The sequence below is a fragment of the Temnothorax nylanderi genome, unplaced genomic scaffold (genome assembly GCF_030848795.1).
Source record: "Temnothorax nylanderi isolate EJ_2023f unplaced genomic scaffold, tnyl_v1.0 TNYL_tig0017_pilon, whole genome shotgun sequence".
In the NCBI taxonomy this organism is placed as follows: Eukaryota; Metazoa; Arthropoda; class Insecta; order Hymenoptera; family Formicidae; genus Temnothorax; species Temnothorax nylanderi.
In genome coordinates, this window is record NW_027249079.1 from 591,049 (window position 1) to 606,203 (window position 15,155).

At 42.1% G+C, this 15,155-nt stretch overlaps 1 long non-coding RNA gene across 2 annotated transcripts; it reads left to right on the forward strand.

Annotated features, from left to right (window-relative positions):
- Positions 1-433: 433 nt before the first annotated feature.
- On the forward strand, positions 434-13,652 carry LOC139768605 (uncharacterized). 2 transcript variants are annotated; one of them, XR_011717404.1, is made up of 2 exons: positions 434-720; positions 8,246-13,652. It is a non-coding gene; the product is annotated as an uncharacterized lncRNA (long non-coding RNA). The 2 variants fall into 2 exon arrangements; XR_011717403.1 differs by lacking the exon at positions 434-720 and adding an exon at positions 2,192-2,477.
- The last annotated feature ends 1,503 nt before the right edge of the window (positions 13,653-15,155 follow it).

Consider the following 15,155-nt stretch of genomic DNA (forward strand, 5'->3'; position numbering starts at 1 on the left):
TCTCGAACAATCTCGAACGGGCGTGAAGTCGCGCGCGAGTGAGAGCCGCTGACTTCGCTTCGCTCGCTCCGGCTCGCCCGCGCCGGCTCCGGCGCGCCATTTTGCGCGTAGTAACACGGGAGCGGCGGAGTTTTCTACGCCGTACGCCGCCGTCCAGCCCCTGAAGAGAGAGAGAAAAAAAAAGGAAGGAGATCGACTCTCTTTCCTTCCCTCGCGAGGAGGACGTCCGTCGCCGTTCGCCCTTGTTCCTCGGCGAGTCCGCGACGAGGCCGAGGAAGGAACCGGCGGTCGAAATTATCGGACATTTCGGACAAGGACGGCGGACGGACGACGCCGGACGCCGGTCGCCTCACGTTCCGCTGCTTGTTTTCGGCGGCGACGGCGGCGTTGCGATGCGCGCGCACCCTGTTCTCCGGTCACGTACGCCGCAGTCGGCGCGTATCGCGCAGCCGCGTCAGTCAGGCGAGATCGCGAGGGTAATTGGGGAGGGGAAAGCGGGGGGAGCGCCGCGCATAGAAATGAACGAGGGATTCCGGGGGGGAGGTGAGAAGATGGTCGAACGTCGAACGCGGAGCAACGCGCACGTGAATGCGGAGAATAACATACATACATTAGCCCCAGGCACTCTCTCGACGATACGACGCGAATGTAGGCGCGAAGCGCCTTAATTTGTATATTAATTCCACGGTTACGTGGAACGTCGGAACTCGCGCCGAACAGGTATTAGCCGAGGATCGAAGATCGAAACTGGCTGATCGCTCGCGCTTTCTCATTCTTTCTCATTCTTTCTCTTTCTTTCTCTTTCTCCCGTGCATTTACGCGTATATATGCGTGATACGTGCTTGTTTCGATCCGAACAACGTCGCGGCGACTTGTTGCCAGTAAAATACGATCGGCATCGCGCCAATTTCGTACGCGAACAGCGCGTATTATTACGCAATCGTTATCGTGCGATTCAACAACCCAAGCGCCTTTCTTCCTCATTTTTCCTCACTTCTTCTCTCTCGCCCTTTTTCCGCCGCGAAGAGTCTTCGCTTCTGAAGATCGCCGGTTTCGCTCCCGGAAGAAAACGAGCGACGCGCGGCTCCCCGCCGGTTGTAAATAATCGGCTCCCTGCTGCAATTGCTTCGTCCGGCCGATTCGTCCGGTGTTTCTTCGAGTTCAATGATACATCACGACCGCACGTACTCATCCATGCGGCGATAGAATTACCGATTTTTAAAAGGGAAAATAAATCATAAATCAGTAATAGTCGCCGTTGTTCGATACGCGACAAAGGGTTAGCGATGGTCGTATCGAGCCCGTTTGAGGAAATATTAATAAGTGCCAAAATATTAAGGAGAAGAAGTCGTTGATCGATCGAACGTGCCCGGCTTTATCGTAGAAACGAGAAACAAGTGCCAGAGGGGGCCCGGGGGTAGGGACGAATGTGACCCCGAACTGCGTCGTCGAATTCGCAAAACCCGCCTCTCGCGCGGCGCCCAAGGAGTCGGGGATCGCGTCATCGTTACGTAATCCCTCGTTAGACAATGGGACGGGACGAGGGCGGTCGGGATGAGCGCGCGCGCTGTTATTGCCAGTTTACCGAACTTTGTTTATCGTTTCGAAGCGCACGACGCACTTCCTCGTATCGTGTAAACAGGCGCTCGGTGCCAATGGCGTGCGCGCGCGCACGTCCATGCCACGCATCAACGGATATCGGGCCCCTCGAGAGGCATATACGCGCGCGTATACATCAAAACGAAAATAATGCATTATCGCGTTAAAGCGCCGTTGGATATCGCGCGCCGCTGCAACGTGAGATAGCGTTTGCGTCAAGTCGCATCGTTATCTTGGCCAAAATGTCAGCCGATTAATTTGTCCCGTGAAAAAAAGGGCGACAGAGAGAAAGAGAGAGAGAGAGAGAGAGAGAAAGAGGGGTGGAGGGGCAGAGAGGGTACGAAAGTGCGCATCGTCGTAGTTTTAATCTCCGGTCTCGCTGATGATGTCTCAGGCGCCCGTTTCAAGGTCGAGAGAGAAAGATAGGGAAAGAGAGAGAGAGAGAGAGAGAGAGAGAGAGAGAGAGAGAGAGAGAGAGAGAGAGAGAGAGAGAGAGAGAGAGAGAGAGAGAGAGAGAGAGAGAGAGAGAGAGAGAGAGGAGAGAGAGAGAGAGAGAGAGAGAGAGAGAGAGCAGGAGAGAGAGAGAGAGAGAGAGAGAGAGAGAGAGAGAGAGAGAGAGAGAGAGAGAGAGAGAGAGAGAGAGAGAGAGAGAAGAGAAATGACTGGCGAACCCTCTCGTTTCGCCGCACTGACTATTTGCGACTGACTTCGCAGGAATCGCAAAAAATATCCGCCGGTCGCGCGTTCACGTTTGCGATTACGTAATCGTCGTGTCCGTCGAGAACGATCGGCGCCAGGACGAACGGCGATAATTGACGAGTTTTTCCTGGAAGCAATAGGGCATCGGGATCAATCCACGAGGAATTCATCCTCGTTTGGTATAGTGCTACTATTTCTCTCTGCTAATTGGTTTTTATCGCGGTCTTCTCTATGTTGCGATTGATCGAAACATTGTTGACTTTCTTGTCGATATCTCTCCTGTAATCTCTGTGATAACGTTTAATAATTACTAGAAATAAAGACCGATTTCTCCTAACGATCTGCAAAGTCACGTTTCAGGGCATTGATTAACGGCATACAATCATTCGTGTTATAATGCATTTATGTAAGAGTTGATAAATAAATAAATAAATAATCCTACTCGCATGGAGATAGAGTGTACCACCCAATATTGTATCTCAATTTTCATTGTTTCTTTTGATGATTTATAAATAAACAAAAAGCTTGATAGCAATATTCTATACATGTTTTAAATAAATCCAAGGATTCTTCTTTAATTGTAAAATAATTGTGCAGCAAATTCGATCAACAAAAATGTTTTGCTCTGAATTTAGATTTCTAGGGGGGGTTGGGGTGTATTTTGTACCCTAAACGTAGAGTTAAATAAATAAAATTTTGCATGCGAGAGACGCATTAAAGAACCGTCGATACTTCGGCGTCCCAGCCGGGAAGCGTGCGGAGCGTGCCACTGCCGCGACCGCGAAAGTGCGTACGCACTTCGGAAAGGGTCGCCGATCAATCCGATGACCCTGTTTTCCTCGAGATAACGTTCCGCTCTCCGTCTCTCCCTCACCCAGGAGATCCCTCTCGGATTTCTCGCGCATCGAAAATTCGAAAGACCTACTCGTCTTCACACGCTCTCGCGCTCTCGGGCAAATGGTCCCGGTCCGTAATAATCGCGCCGAACCGGTTTCTGCACGTGGCACGAGTCGCTCGAACGTGCCCGAGACCAGAATCGCCTGAACCCGATCTACCAACCTACCTACCTGCCTGTCTCCGCCAGCGCGCGCTCACGTGACTTTCTTTTTTTCGCCGCCGGACATGTCGAACGAATTCGCGTGAATGAAGATTTCGCTTCGTCTCGGTTGCCTTCCATTCGGCTTTATTATTATTTTTTTTCGTTTCGTTTCGTTTTTCCACGCGTCCCTCTTCTAAAGATACTTTTTCCGTTCGATCGTTTTGCGACTTACGACGCGTAAAGGCAAACAACACTCGCGAGTGTTAATTAATTCGTCGTAATCAGCGTGGTCTCGCCTCGAACTGCGCAGCGGTTTCGCCGAGTATCACGAAACGCACGTTCGCGGTTTCGTAAGGCGAAACGTCAGGTTTTGTCTGGCGCTTATCCCGCGGTTATCCGCGTCGTTCACGCGTTCCAATGTGCTTTAGTAAGTAATGTTTACCGTGATAAAGGTGTAATCGCGCGCGATTAATGTGTCGAAGCGCGTGTAAGCGCGAAGGATTGCGCCTCCGAGCAAGAAAGTTCGAGCAATAAATGCGACGCGCCCGATAGCGACGCGGTATAATCAGCGTTAAAAATATGCGCTAATTGCCCTTACGACGGCCTTATCCGGTTAATAAATCGTTCGCGACAGTTCGCGACATACGCGCGACAGTTTAAACAGTCGAATACCATTCATTTTAACGAGGGAGGCGTTATCGCGCTGTCCTTATGACTCACGAGTTATGACTTATATGACGATTAAACAGTGCGACGACTAAGTCCGCGGATAAGACTAAGTTACAATTAGATGCAACTCATTCGTATAAATTAATGTAACGCCACCTTCCAAAGAAGATCCATATCATTCGATTCGGTTTCGCAAATTGGACGCATTTTTCCGAAATGTCAACGAGGAGGCACTCTGTTAAATATTAAAAGATAAAATTTAAACCAATACCTTGAATTAAATAACATTTTGTTATTTTTATCTACCATGTGTGTCGAAATTTAAACACAAAATGGTATTATTTTAACTTCATCGGTTTAATTAAATTAACATCGTTTTAGTTAAATTAACGACATATTGAGTAGGAGCAGCAGCAATCTACAGAAATGATTGAAAATGACTGAAGTTGAGTATAATTTGACACTATACGAATTTAACTGTGCACAGTTTTGCGTAGATATTTTTACAGATAAGCTGGAATGTTTTTTTCTGAATAAAACATTTGTAGATAGATAGTCAATAGTGACCCGAGTTTGATTAACAAAACTTATTTTAAAATCATGCAATTTCGCTTCCGACTGGATTTACGTAAAAGATAAAAATAAAAATAGAGCGAACTTTTTTCCAACAATTTGCATTCTCGGACCACGTGTTATCGCGTCCTTGCGTGGTCACGAAGAAAATATTTTCGCGGCGCGTTCTTCAAAGAGGCAACTTTAGACGAGTATCGTCGCGAAATACGGAACGCGAAGGCAAATATAAAAAATTTCGGACGGAGTTGCGTGTTTTGCGCACGATAAAACGGAACGCGTGTCTGCGAACGAGCTTAAAGGAGAACGATCACGTTGCGATCAGAGACGCAGTTACGTAAGCGAGAGAATGACGGTGACCGAATCGACGCGCCGCGCCGCGCCGCGCCGGCCGGCAGACACGCCGCCGCGCCGGGTCTTCTCACCTGTATTTCGACATATTTTCAAGCACGTGATTTTTGCTTCTCGCGCATCATGAAAGCCGGTATTCATCCTCCTCGCGTCTCTCCTGCCAGACTCGCGCGTGCAGCTCGATTATTCGCGCAATCCGAGTATATAACATTCACGGAGATGAATCATGCTCCTCGCGTTCCTCGTGTACATACGTACACACACGCGTATCGTAATCTCTCGAAGGGATCGATCGGATCCGAGAGATCCGCGCGAATCGCAAACACGCGGTCGCGCAATATCGATAAGGATCGTTCAACGAGAGCGAAAAGCCAGATCGTTCGTTTTCAAAAAGCTATAGCGAATACTTCGATAAGGCATAAGATTAGCCTCGCAGATAACAACGTTTGCCGTATCAGGTGATTGTTCCTCTATTGTCGATCGATCGATCTATATCTGCCGCGTGCAATCGCGTGAGGCTTTATCGCGTTTTTAATAGCCTCGAATGCGAACGGATTTAATCCTTGCCTGCAAGGAGCCACTATAGCGACTTTTATCGTACATTGAAGGTTCTTCAAAATTATGTATTTACATCCAAGTATTGTATAAGCAAAATTGATTATATTCTTGATTCTTTAGAATAGTAAGAAGAAAAATATACGTTCAAGATTCAATCATTCCTTTATTAAACTTTTTAAAATTATGTATTTACTCCCAGGTATTCGGATTTTTTTTAGAAATACATATTTTTTTTTATAAGTGGGTATTGTACAAATAAAAATGATTATTTCTTGATTCTTTAGAATATTAAGAAGAAAAATATACGTTCAAGATTCAACCATCCCTTTATTAAAATTGTTCCTTGTTCTAATTTCATTTGATGGGTTAATTAAATTCTAAATTGGACGCAATTTTTCCGAGTCGAAATATGAAACTTGAGAAAATTCTTTACGAACTTTGCGACGAAGCCGAGCGGAAGAACACTCTCTCTCGCGTTTTTTTTTCTTAATTCCTCTTTCAAGCGTCTTCTCCTCTCCTCTCTGAGTTTTATGAACCTGACGACCTTCCAATTGAACGACTCGCGATCCCACGCATCGAAATAACGCGCGACAAGAAATAAGAATCGCAAACTTATTTAATCGCGAGGCGGCCGCGGCGCGAAGGACGAGAGATATTCGATAGATACATCACAAACGATATTTTATTTTGCGCGTCGTAAAATTGCGCTTCGTGAGTGGTGCCAACGACTTTCGGCTTCGATCGAGTCGATATTTGCCAACGGCGAAACAAAACACACATTTTTACCTCTCCGACGAGTCCGACGATTAAATATCGCCGGTCGACGTGCAAATAAATTTTTAACGAGACATGTATTCTGAGAGAGATATATAATATTTATTCTCGTGCGATTTATCCTGCGCGATTGTCAGTCTCGATAATACGAGAATAATAATCCGGCCTCTAGCTGTAACGACTTCGGGAATAAATTCGGGCGAGTTACAATAGCTGATAGATACAGGCAAAGTGGGCGGTATCAACCATAAATAACGGTCGCGTAACGCAGGTAATTAATTAATGGAGATCGAGCACGAGGTGGTTTAACTGCACGTTTAGAGAGTCGCGTGTCAAACGTTGATAAATTGTCGTGCGGCGTGCACGAGAGCGGATCGGTCGAGTATTATCAAATTCTATTGCGACGCTCTATTTTGCATCGGTGAGGATTATGCGTATCGCATTATGCAAAGAACTCGGCCAGATATCAATATTTGCGCAATATACATGACATAAACGCCTCTCGAGGCGTCTAGGTTTATTCCTCTCGCACGGCGCGTTCTCGTGAACTCGTGTAACCGTGGATTGTTTTAAAAATTTTTTAAATTAAAGTAACAAAATTTTATTGGATAATTGTCGCGCTAGTAACTGGTCGCTCGCAAAAACCGGTTTTCGAAACCTTTACCGACAATAATGTCTCTCTTTTTCTTCTTTTTTTTTACCTCCCACCCCTCCCCATCCCCTGAGTGGTCTTTCTCGTATATCGAGGAGCGGACAGCAAAATGAATGACTCACGAAAGCAAAATCGTTCCAAGGAGAAAGGATTACGCGTTCCCGCGCGGCGTAGCTCGCTTATTAAGAAGCTTTTTACGCTCGAGCGCTTACAATGGGTTCGTGGCTATTAGCGAATAAGTTTGCACGCGCGTCAACATTCAGACTGGAAATAAAATAGCTGTTTGTTGTATACATTCCCGCAGTGACGGAGCCATCGTGCGCGTTAGGATGTTTTTGATAGATTAAGAGTATCGTACGCGATTGTAACTTTATTTTATTATTAGCGCACTTTTTATAAGATAAGTAACCGTGATAATGAATTGCCTCTCGATTGAGATAATTTAGTTCCCGTTTTTTATTTATTCCGTCAAACGCATGAATGAAGAAAATATGGCTTGATACAATTATTATACATATAATAAAAGGTATACTATATCATCAGAGAAATATATTTTAGTATTTGGTAATCTTTGATCATCGCCATTCGCTCTGGCCAAACCAAAGAATTTGTGAAAAAGAGGCGATGAACTTGATTGACCCCGAGACCGTTCTTGCTCGGCGAGTCCCGAAATATAGTCGTTTCCAAGAGACAGCGCATCGATCCCATGCAGATACTTTTACATCTATATTTTGGTGACTGCTGAATGATTTTTATAACGATTAATTAAATTTTTTTTATTATATTAATCAATTTCCTAAAGATACCTAATAATTGTCGTAATTTCTTGAATTCACATATCTTTTATTTAATTATTCCGGAAGATAAAGGTCTCGCGGACGATCCCCTTTAAAACTCGAGACTCGCAGAAACGCTATTAGCGTCCGGGAGAATTAATTTCCGAGGATACACGAAGAGATCGAACGGCTATTATTTTTGTCCGTTATTTAAAAACGGCTATGCAGTTATTCCTGTTTTCTTGCGACTCAAGCGAGCGCAGGAAAAAGTGCGGAGCTTTAGGTCAAAGGTAACGTCGTATAATCGGGCGTGTAAAATAATCCGTAACATGTGTATGTATGTATGTGTGTATGCGCGCCAGGAGAGTTCTCAGGGTGCAATCAACCTGCAAAGGTACATCGCACCGTGTGTTCGCGCGCGCGTTACGCCACACGGAAAACCTTGACTTTATTGCGCCGTGACAACACGTCGCAGCAGCCATCTCCTTTCCCTTTTTACGGCGCACACACTTTGTCGTTCGTTGCGCTCACGCTTCTCTTTTTTTTTTTCTTTCACAGACGAACCATCTATCTATCGAGACAGCGGCGATTATTGCGGGAATGCGGGCTTTACCGGCAGAGAGACGCGGCAGAAGTTAAAGAGGATGTTGACGACGAAACGTGATCATAAAATTAGAAGGACCATTAGAAATTGGGAATGTTTCTACAATGTTTCGCGTGTTTTTCTCTTCGACATATTTTACGCCAACTACTGTCGTCCGTACGTTCCTCAGAAAATATCGTAAAGTGATTAGATATCACAATGTAGTGCTGTATGATAGATTCATACACTTATGCTTATTATTATGTGAATGTAATAACCGTCTCCGTGTGCTCGCCGCGGTTGCATCGTTCACGTTTTTGTTCACGTTTGTATCCAAAACACAAATATTTTTCATCGAACAAGCAAACGATAAGATAAGATCAGTCGAGAATTGCGTCCGCGATTGTTTATCGCTGTGTCACGTGTTGCGAAATTTTGACACGAATAAGCGATTCCTACGAATCTATGAATCTTAACTGATCCAGATTCTCTCTTATCCTGAATCACCGTCTCATTTTCGGATAACGTAAATCTTTTTACGTGCATCTTTTTCGACTATGTGATTACCGACATTGTTAAGTTCGTCAAGTTATAGAGTTAAAATAATACTGTTTTATTTTAAAATAATAAATTTTGACACACATGGTGGTTAAAAATAGCAAAATTTTATTTAACTTAAGATATTACACGGAGAGAATTTTTTGTTATATTTTACCCTTAAATTCACTACAAACTTGGGACTTGGCAACCAAGGAATTTTTAAAATATACAAAAGACATTTTACAAACAACGTGATTAAAATTACCAAGCAGATTGGTAAATTTTGAAAAATTATTGAAATTTCCTAGATATATTTTAGTAAAATTAATCAAACATATTTTATATTTTAATGTACCTAATAGATATTAATATTTTTTATCATGGTAGATATTAATCAGAATAGCTCGCATAAAATTCTTGGTGGTACATGTTGTCCCACAACTACCATGATTTCAGGGTAAATTTTAAGAGAAAATTCTCTCCGTGTAGGGAGTTTTTGCAATACCGTCTTTCAGATACGGTAACCGTATCTCAATTGTTCAGATACGGTTCGGATAGTGAATGTATCTGAACAATTCAGATACGGTTACGGTATCTGAAAGACGGTATTGCAAAAACTCCCCCTATTGGTTTAAATTTTATCTCTAATCTCTTGAATACCACGTTATTTTCCTCGAGTGGTCTTAAAATACCAAAAACAAAAGATTCTCGAAAATTAATAAAAGTTTATATAGAGGAGTTTTTGATGGTGCTGATGACGAATTTCAAGTCAATGTAAAAAAAATGTTTTGTCATAATCCTTTATCATAACTTTTGTTATAAAACTGTTTAAACTTTTTTTTCAAATGTGACTTGAAAATCATGTTTAGCACATCCAAAAACTCCTAAATGTATCTTATTTTATTAATTCATGGTAAAACTTCATAAAATATCTCATGACAAGAATATTTGAGAATTTTCATTTTTGTGACAGTTATATCTTTTTTCTGAGGCAACATTTTGCAAATTGGACTCAAAAATTGTTCAGCACACCAAAAAATCCGTGCTTTGCTTCAGTGATAAAATTATTTAGCGGTTCCAATATGACAAAATATCTCATGACGAGAAAATGCATTTTCGCGATACTGAAACGCAAAGTTAAATGACGAAAATTCTCGTCATCGGTACACAAGGGGTTAATATTCAACAGTGTATACGTGTGTACATTGAAATAAATCAATTACAAGTATGCGATATTTAGCAGTATTAGGCAACACCAATCTAAAGATAGGAGCGAGAAGAAGACAATATTAACTTGCTCAAACTGGAAGGCGCCTGTTTTCACGTCTTATCGCAGAAAATATTATTTCTACTCTATCTGAGTTCTTTTTCGTCTCAGATTAGAGCGGGAACGCGCGTATACGTGATCAGATGAGACAAGATGGATAAATTCACGCATGACGGAATGCTTTCTAAACAAATATAATAATAGCGCAATTTGCGTCCATCGCATGGTCTCTCGTGACGCAGAGCACAGATAAAAACATATGCCCAAGATAAAACTTGATGAACAATTTAACTCGCGATGGCAAAGGTTAAAGACTTGGGGCGAACGTGGCCGGCGTGATATCGCTTGATAAAACGTGACTCTCCCGTCCCGTGGAAGAGATCGAGAGGTCGTAAATTTCTCAAAGTTCAAGGTTTGGAGCGCGTCTTGGTTTCAGGCAAGGATCCGTCGCGCGTTCGTCCCGGTCGTTTCGCTCGCTCGCTCTCGCTCGCTCTCATTCGTAGTTTGTGTATACGGCAGCCCCGGGGCTCCGGAAATCGTAATCGAATTTATATTCCCGGGAGCGTACTCCCGTGCGAATATATATCACACCTCCACCCTCCCACGGCGTGACGTTCCGGCGAATAGTCCGCGACCTTCAGTCTTCCGCCGGTGTCCTCGACTGTAAACGCGCAGAAAAATCCACTCTCGTAACACACAGAGCGAGAAGAAGAGGCGGCGGATACCGGTTCAGTCCGGCGTGGGGAATGATTAGCCGGAGATAAAAATAATGTAAATCCACTTGTACCGCCGAAATTGATTTCGCCTCTGCCCGCGTCCAGAATAGAACGCGCTCTACCGCGGCACGTGTAAATTTTTTTTACGCATTTGCGGCGTTTATCGTCTCCCTCGTTTATCTGCCGGACGAGGCGACTCGTCGTGTTAGCATATAATGAGACACTTGCGTATACGTAACAAGTCGCCTCCTTGCCGAAATCAGAAAGCAGTGATAGATATGTTAATCGGTTAATTAGAAAAGTAAAAGAAAAGAAAAGAAAAAGGTTGGCTTTTTCGAGTCGCACGCATTCCGTGTTCGTGAGAGGGTACGTGTACTTGCGACGTGACAAATCATACATTTATCGCGTGAACAACAATGGGCGTATCGATGAGCTCATTCCCGCGGACGTCGAGTAAGACAGATCGAAACTTCAACGGTCCTGACATATTTTCGGCTTGGTGTCACACGATGAATCATTCCCCTATCGCACCTTACAGCCACGAAACTTCGTATTTATACAAAAGTATCGACAAATATTAAAGGTTTAACTATTATTAATTAACTGTTAAATATTAAAAGATGAAATTTGAACCAATATCTTGAGTTAAATAACATTTTGTTATTTTTAACTGCCATGTGTGTGTCAAAATTGATTATTTTAACTCCATTAGTCTAGTTAAAATTAACATTGTTTTAGTTAAATTAACGACGTATTGAGTAGCAGCAGCGACGACTTATAGGAAAATGGTTAAAAATGACTCAAATTGAGTTTAATTTGGTACTACGAATTTAGAAGGGAGAATGACAAGTGTACGCGCGACAACATTTATTACAACGTCGTCTCTGTGTTATGTTTTTATATAAATTCACAAGACTTTCACGTCGGTGCGTCCGACTGAAAATCGTGTTACGTTTATACCGATAAGTGCGTCGCGCGTTATCTCACTGACCTTGTTATTCGCGTAATATCGCAATGGCTGATAATATTACGATGTCGCATGTTCGAGAAGGCGAATTATCAATCAGCATAAAGAATCACAATATTTAGACGATGTAGATTAAATCTATAGATGGAACGTACGTAAGTATACAGCGGTATCCTGCAGTGGCGTTGTAGCAAAAGCATATCTCATCGCCCATCCCTTTCATCGGCCACGTTTACGAACTCGAGACTCTGCGGATTGTATCTCGACAGAGAATCCTCGTAACATTCGTACAGAATTTCATAAGCCTTCCCGATATATAGGTGCAGTTATCTAATATCTGTATTATGTCTTCGAGAAGAGAAAAAAAAAGAACCGTAGAGCACGAGTTTTCAAGTGCAAATATTGGATGACTCAGCCTGTATATTTCCAGGCGAATGTCTTCGTTGCGAGTTAGGAGGAGTGCCAGTTAGAATGCCGTAAACGGAAAGTCGCGTGTACCGTGATCTTTATCGTGAAAGCGATATAATTTCTACTGAGAAAAATGTAACATTCGATGTTAATTTAATGACACATAATCATCCGAGACGAATATTTTTTCGAGTAGCTCTTGCAGAACGAGAAAAGTAGCGCCACTCTTGTAATCATCGGTGAGTGAAAGCGTCTGGAAAAATTCCGAGAAATTTAGCGGGGTATTTAGAAAGGGTAATTCGTAATGCCATCTTTTTTTAGGATAATCTTAATCGGAGTAGAAAGAGACGTCGCGCGGCAATATGCTATTAATATACGTTCGATATATTGATACAGATGGAAACTGGAAATCGTGCATTCCGACAGAAATTCTGCCGCAATACCGTCTCTCTGTTGCTATCGATTGATTCCAGCAAAGAATGAAGCACGCGATTATTCCTTCCTGCGTATAAGAACCAGTTTTTATTGCGCGAGGCGTGTATCTATATTTCCGTTAAAAAAAAATTAGTTTCACCAACGAGCAGTTTTTACAGGTGAGTCACCGCGCAAAGTGCACGAGCAACGGTCATTAATGTTTTAAATGTTTATTTTTATATTTCTACATGAAATATAAAAAGAAACGCCGTTGTTTTCCAACGTCTTTTTCATGGTTTATATTGGCCTGAGTATAGGAAATAAAATTCAGCTCTCGTATCATTGTGTGAAAATTAACAAAAAAAACTGATTTCCCCATTTCCCCTCTTAACTATTAAATTTGCAACGACTTGAATTTGTGAAAGTTTCTTCGCGCGCAAGTACGAGATATTTGCGCGAGCATCAATGACGGTAAAATGATCAAAGTTTAATACGGGTCACGAGATTCTCAGGGCGTATACTTGGTTTATTGTAACGAGGCGGAGAAGAAGGAGGACCTGGCGGAGCGGATATTTATAACGATTATACGTTAAACCGGGAATTATGCCAGCATTGTAACGGCTATTTGCATCCGCTGCAATGCTAAGCGGGATTCGCAAAAAATTTCTTAATTCGTAATAAAAAATTTTTAAATGACATATCGAAGCTTTTCAGCCTCTGAGAATTACCACGGGTAACGTACGATTAATACTAGTTCCTGCGGTATATAATTTACATTGGTAACGCGATAAGCCGCGGACTATAAATAAACAAAACTGAACTATTTTCCCCCGATAAAATTGCGTCGACGATTGTGAAGTAATGAATATATTGCGGATGGTCAGTGCGCGTCTTGTCAATTAATTATAGTATATAAACATCCGCTACAGGCGCTTTCTCGGAGATGCGTCTCTTTAAAAAGGATGCGCAGATATTTATCATGTCTAGATATATTTATGTACCATCTATATTCATAAGGAGGAAAAAAAAATAAACGACACACCGACCAGCCATATTTAACATACATCATATCGGGTGTGTAACATAACAATTATTTATCCTTGTCTTAATAGAACGTAATGTCTAGCAATCGAGTGCTGGAAGTCGGTTACTCAATATATGTTGCTACCTTTTTCCGGTTGTACTACGGATTTCGTCACGCTCGGTACGGCTGTTTTACGATTTACGCAATATTTAGGGATCGCACCGTAAGGAGCCTCTTCGAATACAACGCACTCGACTATTCGTTACGAGTGCTAAATGAAAAGTACGCGCACAGGTCGTGAGTCCCCTTGTTAATAAACTTGTTCTCGCCGTCGTCAATCGACATTCCAGTCTCGAAGTATCTATACAAACGTGCCTCGCTTCCTCGCGAATCGCCTCGATCATACACGCGGATTTAAATGTACAATGTGTAACAACAGAGTGTTAGACGCCGCGACGCGAATAGCCTTTCGATCACGGATCACGATCGTGCCGGACGTTATGCTTGCCAAGATCGTCCTCCGCACGCGATCCGCGTGTTCAACGGTGCCTCCAGTATAAATACTCGGTGGCAAATCGTATCAGCGTCCGGCGAGTGACGCTAGAGCGTCGCGTTTCTTCGTCCGGGGGACCGATTAGATTTGCATTGAGAAATTTTTTCCATCTCGGATTCGATATTCGCCGCTGCTTGTCAGAGAGAGGGAGACAAGTTTATTCGATAACTCACCGCGAAGTTATACGCAGCGCGATTATGCAATCGGTCTCTACCGGTTGAAGTGACCAGAGCGCATAACTTCTCTCTCGTTTCTTCATCGATTTCTTCCCCAACGTGCTTTTCCATAACAGTTTCTTTGCTTATATGCATACGTTACACTTCGATATGACATTCAATTTGATTGACGAAAGATCCACGAATATACATATCCTTCGTACGGATATGTTAAAAAAAAATGTTTGATGACGACAATCTTCGAAAAAATTAAACTTATATATGTGTATATTTGTAAAAACTCAATAATAAATAGATATATGTATTTTTTCTATGTTTTATTTCTTATATGAATATTTTCAGTCTTATTTCAAAATTTAAGGAGCTTAAAATTGAAATTAATTAACTAAAAGTTAGAAACATATTTCTAATTATACACAGAAAAAAAGAAGTGTTAAATCAAGACTTATATAGTCGTATATACGCAAGAATCTATATAATCTTATAAGAATTTCAACGTTTTATTTCAACTTTTCTTGGTTAAACTATATAAATTACTTCATTCAAGCAAGTTTTCTTCGTTTAACGCAATATAGTCTCATTTCAAGATTACATATTCTTGCGTATATACGAGTAGGACATCTTGATTTGACATTTCTTTTTTTTGTCAATTTATTATAAGAGAGATCGTATATTATATCAATTCATTATATATACAATATTATTTATATTTATTATATGTATTATTAATTCTATATATAAACATATATTCTATTTACTAATATTTATAGTTTTTTTATATTTACATGACTCTTTTTAAGGAATTTACATTACGAACTGT